Source organism: Photinus pyralis, unplaced genomic scaffold (assembly GCF_008802855.1).
Source record: "Photinus pyralis isolate 1611_PpyrPB1 unplaced genomic scaffold, Ppyr1.3 Ppyr1.4_LG1, whole genome shotgun sequence".
Lineage (NCBI taxonomy): Eukaryota > Metazoa > Arthropoda > Insecta > Coleoptera > Lampyridae > Photinus > Photinus pyralis.
Window position 1 is genome coordinate 16,134,292 of NW_022170249.1, and position 7,042 is coordinate 16,141,333.

Below are 7,042 nucleotides of genomic sequence, written 5' to 3' on the forward strand. Positions count from 1 at the left end.
TGTAGTAGCCCCCGACACGATTTTCCTGATGGTGGAGTCAAATCTTCAAACGCGAATTGCTGGTGAACGGGACGTCGGAAGGAGTACCGTCAAAGGGAATGTGGTAGCCCCCGACACGATCTTCCTGATGGTGGAGTCAAATCTTCAAACGCGAATTGCGGGTGAACGGGACGTCGGAAGGGGGTACCGTAAAAGGGAATGTGGTAGCCCCCGACACGATCTTCCTGATGGTGGAGTCAAATCTTCAAACACGAATTGCGGGTAAACGGGACGTCGAAAGGGGGTACCGTCAAAGGGAATGTGGTAGCCCCGACACGATCTTCCTGATGGTGGAGTCAAATCTTCAAACGCGAATTGCGGGTGAACGGAACGTCGGAAGTGGGTACCGTCAAAGGGAATGTGGTAGCCCCCAACACGATCTTCCTGATGGTGGAGTCAAATCTTCAAACGCGAATTGCGGGTGAACGGGACGTCGGAAGGGGGTACCGTCAAAGGAATGTGGTAGCCCCCGACACGATCTTCCTTGATGGTGGGTCAAATCTTCAAACGGCGAATTGCGGTGTGGAACGGGACGTCGGAGTGAAGGTACCGTTAATAGGAATGTGGTAGCCCCGCGACACGATCTCACTGAGGTGGGTGAGTCAAATCTTCAAACACGAATTGCGGGTAAACGGGACGTCGAAAGGGGGTACCGTCAAAGGGAATGTGGTAGCCCCGACACGATCTTCCTGATGGTGGAGTCAAATCTTCAAACGCGAATTGCGGGTGAACGGAACGTCGGAAGTGGGTACCGTCAAAGGGAATGTGGTAGCCCCCGACACGATCTTCCTGATGGTGGAGTCAAATCTTCAAACGTGAATTGCGGGTGAACGGGACGGCGGAAGTGGGTACCGTAAAAGGGAATGTGGTAGCCCGCGACACGATCTCACTGATGGTGGAGTCAAATCTTCAATCGCGAATTGCGGGTGAACGGGACGTCGGAAGGGGTACCGTCAAAGGAAATGTGGTAGCCCCCGACACGATCTTCCTGATGGTGGAGTCAAATCTTCAAACGCGAATTGCGGGTGAACCGAACGTCGGAAGTGGGTACCGTCAAAGGGAATGTGGTAGCCCCCGACACGATCTTCCTGATGGTGGAGTCAAATCTTTAAAAGCGAATTGCGGGTGCACGAGGAAAGTGGGAAGCGGTTAGTGAATGTAGTAGCCTTCGACAAGATCTGTTATTGATGTTGAGTCGAAAGTGGCTAATAGAATACTGATCTGCCACACAAAAATGCGCTGAAGTCCCTTCGATCTCAAACGAGGACTTTGATAATTTTTTTCCTTTTACGTACAATTCACAGGACCTTTTAAATATGTTAATTAAATAAAATATTTCTATCCACGGGGTGCTCCAAAACTATAACTATGAGAGGTTGTGCTCATTATCTTAAAATTTTCGCCAGTTGTATTCCAAAACCACGGAATTCAGTACCTATACTTGAACATCTTTCCCATTATAAGAGTTAATTTAGGAAAACTGTATGTACGATATCTGTTGACACGGGGAGGGTTTTTCGAGGAGGCGCCACTCTCTTTGGACTATCAAATTTCGGTATTTGCGATGAAGTTCTCCATTTTTCTGGTCCTGGTTAACGATTGGTGAATGTATAAATAACGAACCACGAATTTGTTTTTATTTTTCCGTAGCGATCGATTTCGTTCAGAATTTGCCCATCATCAGGCTTAGCCTCCATAATTTGCCATTACATGTAAATTTTAGCTAAGCGTGATGATGGGCAAATTCTGCCCGAAATCGATCGCTACAGAAAAATAAAAACAAATTGGTGGTTCTTTATTTATACATTCACCAAATTTCGGTAGTTCCTGCTGGTAAGTGTTGTGACTACTTAAGAAACAATTTGAGAGGACTGACAACTAATACCTCTTCCTTGTGTTCGGATTGTTGCAAGCGTCGGAAAGAAGTGTCAGAGAGGCGTAATTTATGAAAATTCGATTAAATTAAATACCGCTTAAGTACATGAAGTTATAATAAATTTATATAGGTACAATTTTTCATTATTCCCTAATAATGGCGAGGACATTAGCGCTCGACTTTATCGCCGCGTTAATTGGAAAGGTTTTAGAGTTTAATTATAACAGTCAAAAGAATGATTAATTCATAAATGAAAATCGACGTTCAAGTTTTTTTTGTTAATTAGTTAAACAACACACTTCTAAAACAACTGCCTAAACACTATTCGTTCTAGTAGGAAGAATTCTTATTGAGTTCTCACCTCGTAAATCTGACCCCTGACTTCAGTTGGACGTAACTAACTATTGTTTAGAAAGAATGGGTTTCTAATTAATGAATTACTAAAAATGAACTTGTCGGGTTACCTCCAGGTGGGCCGCATGGCCACTTTACCAATGACTGACAGTTCTGATTATATCGCATCCACCCTAAGAAGCACTTAAGGTAATGTTACTTTTCGTCTAACTTATTAAATCCTTCTTCCTTTTTGTGGTGATTAATTATTCCATGTGAAAGTTACGTCATTATCAGGATGCTGAATGATTTTGTTGCATCTCATACTTAAAGTGATCCTGACCGTATAGTAATAGTTGTGTAATTTGCTTGAATCACACCTGTCCCAAGGTAGTAATAAACGTAACAATTCTCCTAAATGGAATACAATACAAACATGGGACTTTCATTTATCATAATGCTAATGACACCAGTGTTCACATATTATCGGCAGTGCGATCACTTTCAAATCTTCCCATTTACTCGTATTCATAGCATATCAAATTATTGTTAACACCAATCCACCAAAAATTAAAAAAATACATTTAGTTTGTAACACCATAAATTAAACAATTGATTATTTAATTAAGTACATTGATCGAAAAAGTTGTTGTCGTGCCGTCTAATTGCTTTGCATTAATAATGAATAACACAACATCAGATTTGTGATAAGCCCGGTAATTGTTAATTGCGTTTTTGCATGCACGTCTTTTTGTACGGAACTTAAATGGCTCCCTCGCTTGTTTAACAATGCATAACGTAACTGACACACATTATATACACGTTATTAAATGAATTGCGCTGTTCCGGGCACTTATTATATTATGCGGATTACCTTAAAACTGTAAATTATTTCATGGCATAAACTGAGTTAAAATTTCAATTAAAACTTTATTCTATATTCCTATCTGAAAATGCAATGCGGTATATTATACAGTCGATCAATTGAACCCCAAGTTAAAGTTATAAAAAACGCAAACCGAAGCTGTTAAGACAATTTAGTGGATCGAATTTAAAACGGTGCGTATACGGTAATTGTGTTCGATAAAAATCAGCAATGTTCCGTAGGGGAGAGAAAATTAACTCCAATAAAAACGAATAATTTAAACCATTCTTTAGTGGTCATTCATCACGATACAAAAAACACGGAACAAACATCAAGAGACGGATTGTAGGTTTCCATTCGCTGTCTTGTCTAATTAAGTTTGGTAATTAAACGTGTAATTATCTCTACTATATGCTTGCGGTTTTTTTTTTTGTAGTTGCAAGCCTATTAAATAACCTTTTAGTAGTTATTAAGTGATAAACTAATTAATTGTAGCCAATGGTAATTTATTTATTAGGTATTTATATTGACAACACTTTCGTGTTTCGTGTTTAATGACTAATTTAACAGTATGGTGATAATATTCCCTGTACAGGAAATGAACGTCTGGTTCTATCCCTTTTTACTAGGTATTGTTACCAGTATTTCTGTTGCTAGTAGGTAATATTTTTAGTTTCAAAGGTACCTCCGGTATAAATAATTTCAGTTCGTTTTCCTGAAAATGTGAAAAATTAAAAACAGTGTATGAAACAGTGGCCCACTTTTGCTGTTGGTGCATATCTTGCATAAAGTACATAATATTTACTTGCCCCATGGCCATATACTGTGAGATATCTTGAATCGGAAACCTTCGTGCAGGCGATTTTGTAAATGTAGGTAATCTTAAATAATTATAGGTGTGTTGTAATTCTTTGAATTATAACGGTATTGGATTTACAATTTCAAACTAACATGCCCGTAATGAAAAATTTCTTGGTTTGGCGAAAAATGACCATAATTTGTTAGTAAACCCGTTGGTCATACGCTCGCTTCCTTCCATTACCCCAAATCCCCGACTTTCCTGTATTAGAAACATCAGCTATTTAAATTTGCATGTTTCTTTTGTCAACAAAATATGCACGGTTAAAATGAAACCCTACACCTATGCATACGAGTATTATGCCATTATGAGTGATTCAAATCAAGTTCTTTGGATTTATTTTCAAATTCCTTCAAGTTTACTATCCTTTGAGACCAAGATAATTAGTGTACTATGACACTTCAATGACTTAGAATGTTTAAAAAATATTAAAACTGCATATTTTACCATTTTTAGCGCATGTTTTGGAGAATGGCCCTAAAGTCTTGGAATTTTTTGCAATAGGTACCCTATACCTTGAAGGTGTGCAAGACCATTATCACATTAAATTAAACTTCTTAAACAAAACGAACTGTTTTCCACCAACTACCGCCCTTCTTTCTGACGCCTTATCAAAAGAGGGAACTGGTTTTATCCTTCATGGTACTCTAATGTAAGGTCTCGACGAAAGGAATGAATTTCTACCAACCATAGTACTTCTCGATCCCTTATCGTGATCGGATATAATTCTTCATATCTTAAGAATAGATTGTTGGACGAGGGTACTCACAAAGGCAAAATGAATCGTTTGGACGAGACATATCTATTTCTGCATTGTTCGGTGGTGGAGTAACCTCTCCCACCATCCCTCTTACAATAATTAAGTTACAATCTATTACTTATACTCGTACATTTTTTAAATGGAGAATAAATTTAATTTGAATTGATTTGAAGTCGAGGCGAATATCTTGAAAACCGAATGTCGGAAGAGGGTACTCATAAAGAGCAAGTGGAATGTCAGGAGGGACATGTCTGCTGGTGATGTCAAAACTTTCAGTGCAAATATCTACAGAACGGAGTGTCGGGGGACGGTACTCTCAAAGGGCGGAAAGATCGTGACACTCGAAAATGTTTGAGGAAGGTCTGAGGTCTTGATTCTCTTTGAATTATGCAAACCATTCCCTTCAAGTATTCAGACTCTCATTAATAATTTAAATCTAAAAATTTGCATCTAACGAAAGAAAATATTATCATGATCGTTCTATTTCCGATTTTACCGGATGTGGATAGCAACTTTCTTATTTCAAATAGGACACCCTGTATTTTATTGTTTTATTACATTCGAAATCTGCCTGAAAATCTACGTCGTGTGATATCACATTTCCCTATATCCAGCATCAAAGGTTTTCAAGTGATTCAAGAGTTTTCAAAATTATTGACGTCTACCTTTTTCTTTAGCGCCTGTACCTATGACTCCGTTGGCTTGACTTTAAAAAGGCTTCCAAAATCAACAATACTGATTTGATGCTACATGATTTAAATCTTGATCTCCCTTCTACAGGGTGCTTTAAAGCTAATGGTCAATTTTAATAACTTCAAACCTTAAAAAGTTGGTTTTTTCAAATGAAACCTGCTTATGAAACCGGGCGTATATGCCATATAAAGAAAACGAGATTTCCCAAAGGCGGTACGCGGCGTTTGCTAGTAATTACAATTAACAGGTTTTAATTAACTCGTAATTTATGCATAAAATGAGTAGTACTAAATCTAAGTAGTCTCATTGTTCCACAAACATTTACGTATCTACATGTGAAACTTTGTAGAATTTAACTAAACTCGTGTTTTCTGTCACATATTTTGCTTCCATTTCCATGTATTTCACTACAATTACGCACTTCGTTGTACTCATAACAAATGTAAAAATATTCATCTTCTCATCCCAATTTTATTATATGAGGCTATGCCTGATGATGGCCATTTAGGCCGAAATCGATCGCATAACAGCAACAATAAGTGAAACAGATGATTGCGCATTCTAGTGACATCTGTGAATCTTATAAATGGGACGCGGAGCACGATATAAAATGACGTTCAGAACATAAGGCAATGCTGTTTCTATGGAAACAACCGCGACGGCAGAACATAAGCTTGCTATTGTTGAGGTCCAAATTAAATTCAGAATTGTCACAATGCCATAAAATAAAGTTTTGTATTGTACACGACGATAAAGGGAAACTTACCATCTCGTGAAGTTAACGAGTTAACATCTTTCACTCAATGGATTATCGTTTTATGTAATAAATAACTATTAATAACTAATAAAAACGACTAATAACAATTTTGCAAATCCATATCGTCACTTTCACTACCTATATAACAGAATTATAGTCTGTTAGGTGAAAAGTATGCAAGTATAAACAGAAAGTAAACCTTCAATAATATGTGATGGCCCTCGTTAATAATACTGCAAATTTACATTTTTTGTTGGTCCTGCAAAAATCTAATGATTTTACATTCAAAATTCGCTTCGAAAATTTACTAACATTAGTAAGACAAATGCGATGTTTCCACCCAGCACTTTTCCTAGGCTAAAGGTCCACATAGCATTCGATATCTTATAATACGCCTTTTAAGCCTCAAATATACAGGTAATACCCTACACATGTGTATCTATACGATGTAAATTCATGATTGATATGAATATTTTATACATTTTACCGAAGCCGGTGGCGCAGTAGATACGTTGCCAACTGCTATTCGGGAGGTTGTGGGTTCGAATGCCGCTGCAGACTGCTCTGTCTGGGGTTTTGTCAGAGGATTTTCGCAGTGTCTCGCAATACCTGTCCGTGTTGATCGTTGTCCCTAACTCCATGAAATCGACGAGCAATACTCCCTTGATATCCCTTGAATTTCTTAGACTTGTTTGGAGACGAGGTGTGCACTGCTTTGATTGTTCTGTTGTTTCCGGAATGTTCAATGGAACTCATGTCTCATATAGTGTAGGAAAATTAGATTTTTTAGAAGAAAAAATTTATAAAGTTTTGAAATTTTGGTTATGAAATCTCAGTAGGAACCTAAATACAGATCCGAA